At 29.5% G+C, this 13634-nt stretch overlaps 1 pseudogene; it reads right to left on the bottom strand.

Annotated features, from left to right (window-relative positions):
* Window positions 1-6480: 6480 nt before the first annotated feature.
* On the bottom strand, window positions 6481-11132 carry LOC125221224 (annotated as a pseudogene).
* Between the last annotated feature and the right edge of the window lie 2502 nt (window positions 11133-13634).

The raw sequence follows: 13634 nt of genomic DNA on the forward strand, positions 1-13634 counted from the left end.
TACACTCTATTTACTCAATGATGACACGTTCAATCCAATAAATATTATAGGCACCTCTGGTAGTAGAAATTAAATTACTTGAAACGACAGAAGTACTACTAATAACATTAAATTAAAATTATAAATGCAAATCTTATTGTATGCATCTCGTAATCAAAAATAAAATTACATTAGTATTAAATTAAGGGTAAACAACCAATAAATAATTAACTTTGATCAAAATATGACTTATCCCACAAAGATTAAAATCAACTAATTAAATCATAAATTTCAGTTTTCTACTTTATAGTACATAAATAAAATTATAGGTGCAAAACATGAATTATACAATTTTTTTTTATAATTTGAACCTCAACTAAATAATACGTAATCTCAGTTCAACTTTAAGCTCAAATAAAGTTTAACTCAAAATTTAAATTTTACACAAATCTAATTCTTGACCAAGTTCTTAAATATATAGTACTCCATATTGAAAACAATCAAACTAAAATAAAAAGACTGCTAGCTCTTGTAAAAGATATTGAATAGATAAAATATTTACAATGCTGGCAAAAACTGACCGCATGTCATTTCACAACTAATCACATCGTATAAAAAGAACTCCTACTATTTAATAGTAACACACTACTTATACTTCATATTGCTACCAAAATAATATTTGTTCAACATACAATGTCAAATTATACACACCCAGACATTTCGAGAGCTAATCGCCCGTGCTATGGCTGGATTGAAGATGGAGCCACATACAATCCTGAAGACTTCATTACTCTAACACCACAATCAAGCAAATGGGAACAAAAGTCAAACCAAAAATCACAAGAAAAAAATAAAATGAAGGCAGTATATGAAGATGAAGATGAGTATTCTGAAGAGATAACACGGTAAGAATTTAAATATTTAAGAAAAAAATTTATTACTATATTACTTCATTCATGTATAACATCATCTGTTTAAATATATTCAAAATTTTATATCAACATATAAAACTTGTATTTGTTATTTTGAATATTATAGCACAACAAAAGTTTCTTCTGAAACAATAGCAATACTATGCAAATGGAGACCAACTTTCCAAAAAGTGTACAACCCTTCTAGACATGCAAAAATGATGGTAAGAATTGTTTGCTTTTACAATTTATACATTTCATCTGCAACAAATATTTTAATTAATGTCATGATTATCGCAAGTAAAACTTTAATATTCATTCATGTTACATAAACATATAACAATCTCTAGTTGACACTAAACCTGTTTTACATGTAGCAGATAATTTATATAGTAGATGAACATATATTTTATTATTTAATATGACACTGAATATTATGCATATCATCACAAGAATTCAATCCTTTTTAAATTTACAATAATAAAATAGAATCTGTAATTTTATTAGTAATATTATTTGTGACATCATACAAAATATCAGCTTTTACTAAAAAATATCTATAATTATATTCCAGAATAATTTTCTAATTTTTTTTTCAACTTTTAATGTAACCAAACTATTACTTAAGCGTTACATTAACTTTAATCATACATTTGATCTAAATAATCATCGTTTAATTTAGAATGATATCTGCATTGTCAATAATCGTTATATTATTGTTATAGGTAATTGAAATAGTGGTTTAATTACTTATATAACTTTTATATGTCACTTGTATATCACAGGCATTTCCACAACAGTTTGAGGATATGTACGGAAATATAATACCAGAAAGGGAATGCATCCTAAAAATTTCTTCAAATTCAGAATGGAAAATTCACTTAGAAAAAGTGAAAAAACGCCACCATACCAGAACTTATCTATCAATGGGTTGGAAGAAGTTTTTGGTTGATAACAACATTGGAATTCCTACTTTATTGACTTTCATATATGTTGGTGAGGATACATTCATAATACATTTCTCTGAAAACAATGGTATTCGAATGAAGGTTGATTTCCCTAAAGGTGCGATTCTTTTTAATCATTGTTCTATTCTATATCCTTATCAAATTAATTAATGATAATCTTACTTATGATTGTATATATACTAACATAAACTATCTTGCTGCAGATTTTACACAACCATCGAATGAAGTAACTGAAAACATTGGAAAATCCAACAATGGCACCACAACAACAAAAGAGAAAGACATTGTTCCATCATCACAGTCTAGAGTACCTCGGAAAACATCTCGTCCCAAACATCTTGCAGATTACGTATGAATGATTCAACAACTTCAGTATATTAAACTTTCTTCGGATTATTGTAACTATACTATGGATTTATATTTAACTTGTTACATTGCCTATTTTGCTAATTATTCTTGCCTAAAATAAATACACATAATGATGACAATTCCTCTACTATTGAAATCAATTATGACTTTGTCGGCAATTGATCATTACTGATAAAATCCAAAAAAAAAAAATTCATATCTCATCGGATATAATAAAATGTGTTCAATCTCGATAAAACAAATCTGCCCTGAATTCACGCATAGTCAAAACTAACATATATCTATATAAAATATTATCAATACATACTACGATATCAAATACTTATTAGTATAAATTTATTCATTCATCCAATCAAAATAAAATTTAACAAAATACAAAAAATCATTATCGCTTCAAATTATTGTAACTATATTATGTATATATATTTAACTTGTTGCATTGGATATTTTGCTAGTTATTTTAGTAGTAGCATATGATTTGCTAAATAAAATATGAATTAAATTTATATATATTGTTTAAAATATTATTATTTTTCATAATAAAATTATTACCACCATTACAAATCATATATGGAGTACTACATATTTAAAATTTTGCAAATACATATATATTACCTTTAAACCAAAATTTATGTTCCGTAACTTTAAACAATACAAATCCATTCAATATTGAAAATTAACCAAATATAAAACAAATCTACGTATAATGATGACACCTACTACACAAATCCATTATGACCCTACGACATACTGACTACACTTTCACATCAATATTGACAAAATCCAAAATATATTTTCATTGCTAATCGGTGATATACACAATCTACAACCCCAAGAAAACACATCTTCCCAAAATACATGCATTGTCAAAATTGATTTGTACCTATGTATGTAAAATAACATCAATGCATACTACGAAAAATATACAGTATATACTATAAATTTAATCATTCATAAAACCAAAATATACAAGCATTTACTCTTGATTCAAAAATCTGAGTTAAAATATCTCTGAAAAAAACAAAAAAACAAAACTAAATAATATCAGACATGAAAAACAAAACAAAAATAACAAAACCTGAGTTAAAATATCTCTGGATAAAACAAAACTCTGATTCTAAGTTAAACAAATATAGGAACTGAAAAGTTAATAACATAGAGAAAAAAGTACTCCTAGGAATCACTCCACGTCTCTATCCATCCCAGAATAATTGTCAATCTTTTCCATTTCAGTTCATCCCAAAATTATTGTCACAGTTTTTACCATAAATACTCCCTCCATCCCACTTAAAATGAAACATTTGCGAATCGGCACAGAATTTTATGTAGTGTTGTTTTGTGAGTTGATGAGGAGAGAGTAAAGCAAGAAAGATGAAAAAGTAGAGACACAGTTGTTTCCTGATTTGTTGTTTTAGGAAACGTTTCATTTTTAATGGAACATCGAGAGTAATAAATAGGTCACACAGTACACTAACTTTTCTAACTAACTTCTCGTTATATTTCTTAAAGGACAATAATGAGAGTGACAATTATTGTACGACATACAAAGAACATTACGTAAAAATAACTGGATGTTTTATTCCTTTATTTTAAAAAGGAAACTAACTTTTAATGGAATGTGAATTGAAACCATATAGTAAGGTAATCTACTAAGGTAATTCTTTTATTTTGGAACGTGAATAACTTTTACAATCACATATTAACAGAATATGAATAACTTTTAAAAAGCACTACGTAAATTAAGGTAATTCTTTTATTTTGTCAAAAATATAACTTACTAAACAATTTCAAGATATTTACTAATACTAACATCAAATGAATTTACAAAATATAATTACATATATTTGCAATCCTATATTAAATAAGATTTGAAAATAAAAACCCTATTTTCAAAATTCAGAATATTCAAATACTCATTACATCATCCCTGTTAATCTATTAACATTCCCAAGTCCCAACCAATCAAACTATTTATATTACCAACCAATCGTTTCAAATTACACAAATCTCATTCCCCTCTTAAAACTTCTCTGAAAGAAAACAACTACAGATTCAAAATGTCTACTTCAAGCCAAACATCATCAACAAACACAAGCTTGGGAGTAAAACGAAAATTCTGCATACATAGACACACGACACTCGAACGAAATACCATGGTAATATTCAAAACCAGTTTCTATTGTTCTATTAAACTGTAAACACCAATTCATTACTTTCTTAATTAACTAAAACAAATTTGTTAAACTTGTACAGAAACTACCTACGGAATTTGCAGACTGCAACATTCCAACCGACAACAAAATAGCAATGGATTCAACTCCAATTCAATGGGAAATCGAAGCCCATTATAATCACAATCATTACGTCTTAACAAATGGTTGAAAAGAATTTCTTGATGATAATAAAGTTAGAGAAGAAGATAGTTTAGTTCTAGAATACAACGACAATGGAGTGTTCAAAGTTGATATCTTTGACAAAAGTGGAAGTATCAAGAGTCCACCCACCATCCCAGGTAATATATTCTTAAACTAAAACTAAACAAAAATTTTATTAAAGAAATATTATTTCTAATAAGTTAACAAATATTTGATTTATATTGAAAATTTTCAGGTATATTGCTGTATGAAGATTACTATTTGAATTACCAAGGAAGACCTTCTTTCAGTGTGATAATTCAGGAAAACAACAAATATAAATTGGTAACTTCCTAACCTTATATTTCTAATAGTATTATTTATTAACCGAGTTAAATCTACAGAAATATTATTTTTTAAATATACTCACTCAATTTTATATAATATTATTAAATTTATTTATTGAAGGAACTTCTGTACTCATTCTGGACAAAACAACTCAGCCAAGAAGAAAACCAAAAGGTATTTCTCACAATCAATGGACATCATTATGCAATGAGGCTAAGAAAAATTGGATGCCGCATGTTTTTCACTAATGGATGGAGAATCTTTTACAAAGAAAATAAATTGAGAATGGGCAAAGTTGTCACTTTTTGGCTATTGGAAGATCCATGCATTGTTCTCAGAGTTGCTATTCAACCATAAGGACAGGTAGCAAATTTTTTTATACATTTATATAAAAATACATGATATTCCACCATGATGCTAAAGTTATCATCATTCTTTAACAAATTATTAACATTGTATTTTTCTTTTGCATTCAGGTACCTACTCCTAAAATCAACACCTTTGCTTCTCTTTTTGGTTAATTTGATTAAATATTTTGTAATAGTAAACATTAAATTGAAGCAATTTATTTTGCGCAGCTCTACTTTATCATATGTATATATGATGATAAACACATCCATGCAGCATCTAAGCTTTCAATCATTTTGGACTACTGAAATTTAACTCTAAGTTGAAAATATAATCAAATATTATACTATAAATCAATATTAGTATATTATTTCAATATATCCAACATCTTTTACATATACATTTGATATTCAAAATTAATTATTAATATTAATTTATAAAATCAAAATATTTTAATAGTAACATATCTTTGAATTCATAGTAAGAAATATTTAGCAGTACCGTAACTCTCAACAAATCTACATTTCAATTATGAATAAGACAAATAATCGACACACGCAATAATCAACTCATACTAAAATCAAACAAAATATTTTAATCATATTTTGTATCAGTAAACATTAAATTGAAACAAATTATTTTGAGCACCTCTACTTTATCATATGTATCTATGATGATGATAAACACGTCCATGCAACATCAAAGCTTTCAGTCATTTTGAACTACTAAAATTTAACTTTAAGTTGAATATATAATCAAATATTATACTATAAATCAAAGTTGAATATATTATTTCAATATATCCAACATTTTTTACATATACCTTTGATATTCAAAATTAATTATTAACATTAGTTTATAAAATCACAATATTTTAATAGTAACATATCTCTCAATTCAACAAAAGAAATCTTTAGCAGTAAAATATCTTTCAACAAATCTATATTTAAATTATGAATCACACTTATAACAAACAAACGCAATAATCAACTTGTACTAAAATCAAACAAAATACTTTAATGATATGATATATCTCCACAAAATTATATCCATGACACATGGTTTTCAACAATATAGAAACCAAATAAATAAACACAGCAATCGATACATATGTAAATGTTAAGGATAACCACCAAACTAATGATATATATCACTCTAACAAAATCATTAATTATCAACAAAGACAAAATAGATACAAATATATTATACATTACGAAATACTTCTTTGTATACAACATTGTCGGTAACATCAGAATGCTCCTCTTCTCTTCCAACTATTAATATTTTTAACCCACTGCGACTTGTAACTCTTGAGATAGCAACATAAAATTGCCCATGAGTAAATACAGGATTTTTCAAAAGCAGTCCAACATGAGATAAAGACTGTCCCTGACTTTTATTAATTGTCATTGCATAAGATACAATCAATGGAAATTGTCGACGTTGAAACTTAAAAGGCAACTTTAAATCAGAAGAACTGAGAGACAACCGTGGTAACAACACTAAATGGCCTGCAGAACGACCAGAGAGCACTTTTGCTTCCAAAACATGACTTCCAAGTCTAGTAATCCCCAATCTAGTACCGTTGCACAATCCAGAATCATGATCAATATTTCTCAATAACATCACAGGAGTACCAATCTTAAGATGTAATTTATGATTTGGTAAACCAGAACAACGTATACCATTCAATAGTTCTGGAGTGTGAACCTCCTCAAAAACACCCGGACGTGAATCAGATCCAACTACACTGTCAGCACTTAAATAAGTATAGTCTTGCAAACAATTATGAGACATCATATACTGATTAACCATTTCAACAACTTCTAAAGTTGGAGCTAAAATAGCACGATCTTGTAAACAACTCAAATCTTCAACATTTTGTCCAAATCTTGGATAGGTCGAAGAAACAATACTTTGCTAAGGATCAGTAGTATACTCCAGCAACAAATCTCTTGGAATAACTACTTTACCATACCCATCTGTACAATCTCCAACAACACCATCACCAACATCTATCAACCACTTAGAAAATTCAATTAATTCCAAGCTTTCAATACCATTATCAACATTCAATAATCTCATATTCTTTGTCAACCTCAAAACTTTGCAATAATCCCAAATATAAGAAGAATTGATACTGCCATTTACAACATCTTGCCTACTACCTTTAGGAATAACAGGTAAAATCTGCCGAAAATCACCACCAAAAACAGTTGTTATACTACCAAATGGTAAATCTGCCCTGCTTTGATTTGAACAACGTATTATATCACGAAGGGTTCTATCCAAAGCTTCAAAGCAATGTTTATGCATCATTGGAGCTTCATCCCAAATAATCAATTTTGTTCTAACAATAAGCTCAGCAAGTGCACTTCCTTGTTTAATACAGCAGAATGAATCCTCAGTTACATTAATTGGAATCTTAAACCGAGAATGAGCTGTTCTCCCACCAGGTAACAATAACGATGCAATTCCACTTGAGGCAACATTTAACACAATTTCACCTCTACACCGAATAGCAGCAGACAAAGATGACCACATAAAAGTTTTCCATGTACCACCAGATCCATACAAAAAAATACTTCCCCACCTCCAGAATCAACTGACTGAATTATAGAATCATACACATGCCGTTGTTCATCGTTAAATTTAGAGACATACACAACATGATCTCTAGCTAATCCTTCTCGGTCATATGACAACTCCTCCATTATCAACCTATTCTGACAAGGCTGAAAATAATCTTCTGATGGAAATGGCATTGATTGAAATTCATTTAAACTCCTTCCCACCTTCACCAAGGCCTTTTCAATATCTGCTAATGCATAATTTCGTTTATCCTCTTCAGTGAGTAACAAATCTGAAAAACAAATACAACATGACATAAACAAAATCAAATAAACAAAACTCAAAAAATTAATATAATAATAATTTACATTACCTGGATGCCTTAGCACTCTTCGCTGTCTATAAATAATATCATCTGACAATACACTCCAACAACTGTCCCACACAACCTCAGGACGACAAATAGAGTCAGAGGATAATAACGTTACAAACAAATCTCTTAATGCAGAAGCAGAAGCCCATTCACTTGCCTCCATAATACCATTAATATATTCCTTATCATCATCCAACAATCCTAAGGCGTAACATGCATCCCTAAACGTACAATATTGAACACCCTTGACACTTCTTAAATCTTCAAAGCAAGTAGCACCAGGAATAATATTCAAGAGCAATCTCAAATAATATAACTCACCAGAACATAGTGGAATAAATCTCAACCTTCCAATCACAAAACCTTATTTTCGAGGTGTCCACTCTCTGCTAGCAGATCTCCAAACAAACTTATTTGGAAAATCTGAGTATATCAGCGCTCTAGCATAAGGATATTTCTTATTCGCCTCAAACCAACCTAAAAACATACTTTCATTAACACTATTCCGAGTCATCACATCATCTAAACCAGTTGACTCGTCATATATAATAGTTTGCTCATTTGGTAAATGGAAACTTAATCTTTCCACTGCAGGATCTCTATACTGTATTTCAAATCCAAACAACCTCCATGCAGCTTCACAAGGCGAAATATATCTACAATCATAATACATACTGACTTCATCAACTTCTTTCATTGAATCAGCATCTCTTGCAGTATTATAAAATGACGCAGTCACACGATCATTACCTTTGTTAACATACTTAAATAAATATTTAATAGACCGAGATTGATTACACCATTCAACATTGACATGAGCTCCATACTTCATCAACAAATAACGGTTATGAGGAACAACATAACGATTATCTAAAGGTATCCCACTCTTCCAAATAGTTCGACCATTATTCCTCCTTCTATAAACTGGATAACCCTCATCATCAACTCTTGTAGCATCTAAAATTTTTTTTGGAAAATATTTACTGCATTTACCTTCAAACATGCAAGGAGAATCACGCCTAGCTACACCACAAGGGCCATGCACCATAAATTCAGAGACAAGTTTATAATAATCTTCATCAAGTTCAGAATCTGGAATTTCAGCAGAAATAATTTCATCAATATCTGCAGGCTCAGGATGTTTTTTCTTCTTGGCTAAAAACAGAAGAATATGAGCGTGAGACAAACCACGTTTTTGAAATTCCACAGTATAAACAACTGCAACATAAAAAAAAACATATTATAAACAATAAAAAGTAAAAAATTAAGAACAGATTAAAAACAACTAAAATAAATATACAATAAATCTGACCTGCTACTACATCACCAAAAACTTTATTACAACGAAAATCTTTGATCATACTATTTAACTTCAACTTAAATATTCTCGAAACAACATCAGGACGATCTTCATATTTTAGCCCCCTGCTATCAACAAACCTTAAAATTTCAGGCCATTTAGGATTGCAAGTGAATGTAATAAACAAATTTGGATATCCAGCCCACTTGCAAATAGCCATTGCATCATGATAACTTTGAATATATGGGCACCACCTGTAAAACTTGAAGGCAAAATAACTCGCATGCCACATTTAGTACCATCTGTTTCACCACTTAACAACGCATCTGACAGACCTTTATACAAATCACATCGCAAACTCTTTTGATGAGAACGGATATACTTCAATCTGCCAGCTTCAACCATCGTGTATGCATCCACAATAAATTGTTGAAACAATCATCGAGACGACAAAATTAATGACAAACAATTCATTCTGTCATGCAAATAGTATGCAAAATATTCTTTTGCACTTATTTTTCTGCGAGAATAACCCAAACCCACAACAGATTCTGAAAAACAAATATCATCCCTATAACTATCTTCACCATATACATACAACAATGGATATTGTAAAGGAAGATATGTTGGATGTAACTCATGAATCCTTTTCAGATGTCCTGTGCGAAGTTCAACTATGATAGCCCTATCACTTGTATTTTCATCGATATCACCAACAATCAATGCAGCTACTTCAGATACAACTGGCAAATTATATCTCCTGCCATCTTTCCCCCTTTTTCCAATCAACCTCAATTTCACAACTTCATCAGTTTCATGTAACTTTTCTCTAACCATCCGAAAAGTTTTCACTAATTGATTATGCTCATCAAGCATTTGTTGAATTTCCAAAACTAAATCATCATGCAAAGATTTCAAATCTTTCTCAGACCTAACAAAAATAATGTTAATTAAATCAAATTAATGTAATAGAAATAAGATATAAAATAAAATCAACCAAAAACAAAAAACTCATACCTTACAGCCAACATTCTATTAAGAACTTCATTCTCCGTATCATAAATATACAACTGAGCAAATTTAGGCCGACAACCTACTACGGGCATCATACTACCAATAAGATGTTAGTTTTGACCATGCAAACGAAAAATTGGAGGACCATGCCCATCATTAATGCTATTATCAACTTTTCCACCCATAGAAGTAAATCCAAACATACTATTGTAAGTACGAATGTTCTTCTGAAAATGCTTACACTTTCTATCATTTCCAAAAAACAACTCCTTGAGAAGTATAGGTGGATCCTCAAAACTCGGTAGTTGTACTTTACCATTGGCACAATACCTAGAAAACTTTGGATTTTTATCTTTAGCAGACCTTTTCAATCTTTCATCATACCAAAACATAGCACTACAATGTGAACAAACATAAGTTGGATCACCAACGTCGAGATACCCTGCATTATATACAATAAATTTATTAATTTACAAAGAACAATAAAAACTAAGAAGAAAATAAAATAAAGAATCTTGAACTTACAAAGATAAAAACTTACACAACAAATAGATATAAACGCTTACCTTCAACAGGAAAAATGTTGTGTTCCAACATGTCACAACTCCTATTAATATCTTTTGAAGTAGATGGAAGCACACTACTTCTTACATCACGATAAACACCATCTTTTAAAATCGCACTCGTAGATGCTATATTATATTTTTATCACCCAAAAAAAAAATATACAAAAGTTAACTTTACATATATACAATAAAACGAATATACAAAAACAAACAAAAAATAATTTAAAAAGTTAGATCTCTTAATAACAATATCAATATGTGCTCCACCCAATAAACCTTGATCCATCTCTTTCGACAAAGGTATTGAAGAACCTATAATTAATTAATAAATAAAAATTCAGTAATTTCAAAGAACAAATTTAAAAACTAAACTATACAACTAATTTGATATATATAGAACATACCATTTATAGACAGCATTGTAATGTTAAGATCACTATCAAACAATTTAAATCTTTTATTAGGTCTTCCTTCACAAACATCCAAACCTTTAAATACTAACGAAGATACACCTGTCAAAATTAATTGCTATGTAAAACACAACAAAATGAACAAAAAGAATAAAACAAATAATGTAAATATTACCTTCAAAAGTAAACTCATTGTCATTACAACTTTTAAAAAATGATCGTTGATCAACTTCAATCAAACCACAAATGTTAACACCTACAAGACAATAATGAAATAATGCCAACAACACAATGAATAACAACTACAATGAAAATATCTAAATTAACTTAACAAATCATAAGATCAGAAAATACCATGTATAACAGCACCATTCCAAGAATCCGCTGTGAACTTCAGATAATGTTCAAATAATTTAAATTTTCGAATGGGAGTACCTTCCCAAATATTAACACCTTTAGACAATAACGAAGATTTACCTACAAATATATTATCAAAAATCTAATTAGTAAATAGTCAAGTATGAATAATACATAAATATCAAAAGCTAACATAAAACTATTTTAAATATATTAAACAAATGATCTCCGTAAATACAAAATATAATTTCGATTAAAACAAAACAAAATATCAAAATAAAATTCCCACCAAAAGAAAAAAAATATTCAAATCAATTCAATTCACAAATTATATTCAGACACAAATAGAATATTTACAATTTATATTTCATCATATCCCGAAAATCTCAATAATCTACATAGCTAAACAAAATAACAAAACAACAAAAAAAAATTCTCACATACCGTGTTAATTTTACATACATACCTGAAATATCAATTGTTTCGCACAATTTGTTAGTTACCAACTTGATAGATTTCTCGATTTTCTTCATTTCCGAGCTGAGTTTTCTACGCTTTGATAAGCTGAACTAATATACAATATATTTATTCATTGGAAAATACAATCTTCTACTTAACTGGTGTTCCTACACCGCAATATACAATGTACTAATAACTTCTGATTGATTTTATACTACAGTAAAACCAATGATTTTTAAAATAATATAATTCATTGGGAACTACAAACCACTCACTTAGGAGGTATTCCTACAACAAAATATATATAATCTATAAGAAATAGTAAAATCAATATTACATATTGAGAACACTGTCATTTGTAAATGACAACTAATATTTGGCCAAAAGATGTAATTATTCAACAAAAGACAACAATCCATATCATTTGATTTCAATATAATAATACTAAAAAGTACACTTGTGAAAATATTAAAATAACAAAATATATCATTGTAATACCCGCTCTTTTATTTACCTTTTCTTAACATTTAAGGTCAAACCAGAGAAACGTTCGTTTCTTCTAATTATTTTCGAACCAGAAATATTAGTCGATGACAATGCTTGTTTGCTAAATTGAAGGGTGTCGGCCGGAAAAAAACAATTACTTTTATATGTATTAAATACAATAAATGTCAAGAAATAATATGAGGTTACATTTCAGAATTTGAATGTCCGAATACATATCAAGCTACTCTCTAGTTACAAAATAAATTACACACAAGTCGACGAGAAAGAATTTAAGAATACAAATATGTGAATGTTGGGCCTCTCTTTCGAGCCCAAGGGTCTCATGGCCCGATGTTTTGAAGAAGTAGCCCGATGGGCCAAGGGCAGTGATAAGGCTAATTTCATGCATCGGTATGCGCAAAAAAATGTTATAATTTGCTGGGTCTAACACGTTTCCTAAGCCAGGTGTGTGAAGAAAAGCGCTAGATCAAGGAAGTAAGGAAGGAGATGGTCTAGTGAGAGAAAGGAGTGAAAATGAGCAGAATTTACAAAGAAAAGTGGCGTGACAGAGGAGTCTACAGCTGAGGGCAACAAAGTCATTATCAATACCTCGCTGGGCCCACCTAAAACGCCTATATATAGAGAAGAGCATGCAACGCAGAAGGGAGAGTTTTGACTCTTCTTAGCTCATACATTTACACACACACTTGGGAAAAATTCTGGGGATAATCGTGATAGGGGGGGTATTTTCTAAAGATCTCGAGTTTGGTAACACCGTCCTAGTGAGGGCGAAGATACAATTGTTTTACTTTCAGCTGTTT

This window comes from Salvia hispanica, chromosome 4 (assembly GCF_023119035.1).
Source record: "Salvia hispanica cultivar TCC Black 2014 chromosome 4, UniMelb_Shisp_WGS_1.0, whole genome shotgun sequence".
Lineage (NCBI taxonomy): Eukaryota > Viridiplantae > Streptophyta > Magnoliopsida > Lamiales > Lamiaceae > Salvia > Salvia hispanica.